This window comes from Primulina huaijiensis, chromosome 8 (assembly GCF_012295235.1).
Source record: "Primulina huaijiensis isolate GDHJ02 chromosome 8, ASM1229523v2, whole genome shotgun sequence".
Lineage (NCBI taxonomy): Eukaryota > Viridiplantae > Streptophyta > Magnoliopsida > Lamiales > Gesneriaceae > Primulina > Primulina huaijiensis.
Genome location: NC_133313.1, coordinates 13,787,572 through 13,792,214, shown reverse-complemented (window position 1 = coordinate 13,792,214; position 4,643 = coordinate 13,787,572). Strand labels below are relative to the sequence as shown.

The following is a 4,643-nucleotide window of genomic DNA, read 5'->3' as shown; positions in this document are numbered from 1 at the left end:
TGCCCCATCTTGTTTAGTTTTTCCTCCTGATGCATCTAATTTCAACTTTAAACCTCAAATTATTCAACTTTTACCAAATTTTCATGGCTTAGATTCTGAAAATCCATATTTACATCTAAGAGAATTTGAGGAAGTTTGTAACACTTATAATGATCAAAATTGTAGCATGGATATAGTTCGATTAAAGCTTTTCCCTTTTTCTTTAAAAGATAAAGCTAAAACATGGCTACAAAATTTGAGATCAAGTTCAATAAGATCATGGGAAGAAATGCAACAACAATTTCTCAAAAAGTTTTTTCCTTCCCATAGAACAAACTCTTTTAAAAGACAAATTACTACTTTTTCTCAAAAACAAGGAGAAACATTTTATCAATGTTGGGATAGATATAAAGAATTACTTAATACATGCCCACATCATGGTTTTGAAACATGGAGAATAGTTTCTCACTTTTATGAAGGTCTAATACCTAAAGATAGGCAAATGATAGAATTCATGTGTAATGGAACTTTTGAAGATAAAAACCCAAATGAAGCTATGGAGTATTTGGATTCATTAGCAGAAAATGCTCAAAATTGGGATAATATAGGCACAATAGAACCACCAACAACTAAAATCAATAATTCAACAAATGGGGGTGGTATCTATAATCTTAAAGATGATATAGATATTCAAGCTAAACTTGCATCTTTAGCAAGAAAAATTGAGTCATTAGAAATGAAAAAGAGTGGTCAATTAAAAAGTATTCAAGAAATTGTTTGTCATATATGTGATACACATGATCATGCTACAAAAGATTGTCCAACATTACCTTCATTTAAAGAATGTCTCCATGAACAAGCAAATTATGTTAACAATTATAAAAAACCAATACTAGATCCTTTTTCAACATCATATAATCCTGGATGGAAAAATCATCCTAATTTTAGTTGGAGGAATGATAATAATGCACAACCCTCACAACAATATTTTCAAAATAACCAAAATCATCAAGGTTATATTCCTTATGTTACACCTCCAAGAAAAAACTTTGAAGATGTAATTCATGCATTTATCCAAAAGCAAGAATCTATCAATATTCAAAACAGTCAATCTATGACTGATTTGAAAGAAACTCTTGCAAAATTTGCATCTGCACTTAATATTCATGAAAAAGGAAAATTTCCATCTCAACCTCAACCTAATCCTAAAAATCAAAATCAAGAATTAAAAAATGAAAAAATTGATCAAATAAAATCTGTTATTACCCTTAGAAGTGGTAAAATAGTTAATGATCCATATAGTAATGAAAACAAGGATCATTTAAAATCAAAGAGTAAGGATGATAATCCTGATACTTTTGAGAATGATGATACCTTAAATTCTAAAAATAATATGTTGAATGATAAATCATCTGAAATAGTAAATGAATCAAATAAACCTCCACCATTTCCTCATGCATTAACAAATCATAAAAAACAAAAAAATGATTCTGATATCTATGAAGTTTTTAAACAAGTAAAGATAAATATTCCATTATTAGATGCTATTAAACAAGTACCTTCATATGCAAAATTTTTAAAAGACTTATGTACTGTGAAGAGAAAATTGCATGTGAAGAAGAAAGCATTCTTGGCTGAACAAGTAAGTTCTATTCTTCAAAATAATTCTAGTTTAAAATATAAAGATCCTGGTTGTCCAACAATTTCATGTATTATTGGAGAAAATAAAATTAAAAAAGCTTTGTTAGATTTGGGAGCAAGTGTGAATTTACTTCCTTATTCAGTTTATGAAAAACTTAATTTAGGAGAATTAAAACCCACTTCTGTTACTCTCTTACTGGCGGATAGGTCAATCAAAATACCTAGAGGTATTGTAGAAGATGTGTTGGTTCAAGTTGATAAATTCATATATCCTGTAGATTTTATTGTTTTGGATACACAACCAATAGAAGTACATAATGAAATTCCAGTAATATTGGGACGACCATTTCTAGCAACTTCAAATGCTTTAATTAATTGTCGAAATGGAATAATGAAATTGTCTTTTGGAAATATGACTCTAGAACTTAATGTGTTCAATTTATGTAAACAACCAAGTATTAATGAAAATGAATATGATAATGAAATTGAAACAATTATGGAAGAAAATATACAAGAAGAAAACTTAAATCAACAATCTGAAGTTTTTTCAATAGAAAGTTTTGAGTCTGAAAATAATTTTAAAAAAGATGATAATACAAAACTTGAATTAAAAGTTTTACCATTCGAATTGAAATATGTATTTCTTGGTGAAAATAAAACATTTCCTGTTGTAATTTCTTCCACTCTTCTACCAAATCAAGAAGAAGATTTAATTAAATTACTTAAGAAATATAAAAATGCAATTGGATGGACTTTGAAAGATATAAAAGGTATAAATCCTTTAATTTGCACACATAAAATTCATTTGGAAGAAAATGCTAAAACATATCAACAACCACAAAGAAGGTTAAATCCACATATGAAGGAAGTTGTTAAGAATGAAGTATTAAAACTATTAGACGCTGGAATTATCTATCCAATCTCAGATAGTAAATGGGTAAGTCCAACACAAGTAGTACCTAAAAAGTCAGGCATCACTGTTATAAAAAATGAAAAGGGAGAGTTATTACAAGCTAGGATTCCATCTAGTTGGCGTATGTGTATTGATTATAGAAAATTAAATGATGCAACTAGAAAAGATCATTTCCCACTACCATTTTTAGATCAAATTCTAGAAAAAGTAGCAGGAAATTCTTATTACTGTTTTCTTGATGGGTATTCGGGGTATTATCAAATACCTATATCATTAGAAGATCAAGAAAAAACTACTTTCACTTGTCCTTTCGGAACTTTTGCATTTAAAAGAATGCCATTTGGTTTATGTAATGCTCCGGCTACTTTTCAAAGATGCATGTTAAGTATTTTCAGTGATATGATTGAAGAATTTGTAGAAGTTTTTATGGATGATATAACTGTTTTTGGAAACTCATTTGAAAATTGTCTTAAAAACCTAGAAGAAGTATTAAAACGATGTGAAGAAAAAAATCTTGTTTTAAATTGGGAAAAATGTCATTATATGGTTAAATCTGGGATTGTGTTAGGTCATGTGATATCTGAAAAAGGAATTGAAGTTGATAAAGCCAAAGTTGATGTTATTGCTAATTTAACATCACCAAAAACGGTCAAAGAAGTTCGATCATTCTTGGGTCATGCAGGTTTTTATAGAAGGTTTATAAAAAATTTCAGCATAATATCTAAACCAATTTCGAATCTTTTAACAAAAGATACACAATTTGAATGGACTCAGAAATGTGAAAATGCTTTTAAAAAAATAATTAATCTTTTAATTACATCACCTATTTTACAACCTCCAGATTGGTCTTTACCATTTGAATTAATGTGTGATGCAAGTGATTATGCTATAGGAGCTGTGTTAGGACAGAGAAAAGAAGGAAAACCGTATGCAATCTATTATGCTAGTAGAACCTTAAATAGTGCCCAAATAAATTATTCAACTACTGAAAAAGAATTACTTTCAGTAGTATTTGCATTAGATAAGTTTCGATCTTATTTAATTGGTTCTACTACTATTGTGTACACTGATCATTCTGCCGTAAAATATTTATCAAATAAACAAGATGCTAAGCCAAGATTAATACGGTGGATTTTATTGTTACAAGAATTTGATATTATAATTAAAGATAAAAAAGGAAAAGAAAATGTCGTAGCCGATCATTTATCTAGAATAATGACTGAATCATCTCATAATGAAATACCAATAAATGAAAATTTTCCAGATGATCAGTTGTTTTATGCTACTATTATGCCCTGGTTTGCTAACATTGTAAATTTTATTGTGACAAATAAAATGCCTTCTCATTGGAATTCACAGGATAAGAATAAATTCTTGATAGAAGTTAAAAAATTTTATTGGGATGATCCTTACTTGTTTAAGTATTGTCCTGACCAAATTTTTCGACGATGCATACCCGACAATGAAGTAAGTAATGTTATTAAATTTTGTCATTCTGAAGCATGTGGAGGTCATTTTTCATCCAATAAAACAGCTGCAAAAATCTTACAATGTGGATTTTATTGGCCCTCTTTATTCAAAGATATGCATTTATTTTTCAAATCTTGTGAAAACTGTCAGAAGATGGGATCAATTTCGAAACGAAACATGATGCCTTTAAATCCAATCATAATTATTGAAATATTCGATAGTTGGGGTATAGATTTTATGGGTCCATTTCCATTATCTTTTGGATATACGTACATTTTAGTCGCTGTTGATTATGTTTCAAAATGGATTGAAGCAATTGCATATAGAACTAATGATCATAAAGTTGTTATAAAATTTTTAAAAGAAAATATTTTTAGTCGATTTGGAATATCTAGAGCAATAATTAGTGATGGGGAAAGTCATTTTATAAATAAATCATTTTCTTCTTTGTTAAGAAAATATGGCATTACACATAAAGTTTCTACCTCATATCATCCTCAAAGCAATGGCCAAGTTGAACTTGCAAATAGAGAAATAAAACAAATTTTAGAAAAAACAGTTAATCCAAATCGAAAAGATTAGTCTTTTAGATTAACTGATGCATTATGGGCATATAGAACTGCATTTAAGACATCATTAG

The 4,643-nt window shown here is 28.5% G+C and overlaps 1 non-coding gene across 1 annotated transcript; it reads right to left on the bottom strand.

Moving 5' to 3' along the window:
* Positions 1–312: 312 nt before the first annotated feature.
* Positions 313–423, bottom strand: LOC140983693 (small nucleolar RNA R71). Its single transcript, XR_012176485.1, has one exon. It is a non-coding gene; the product is annotated as a small nucleolar RNA R71 (small nucleolar RNA).
* Positions 424–4,643: the final 4,220 nt, after the last annotated feature.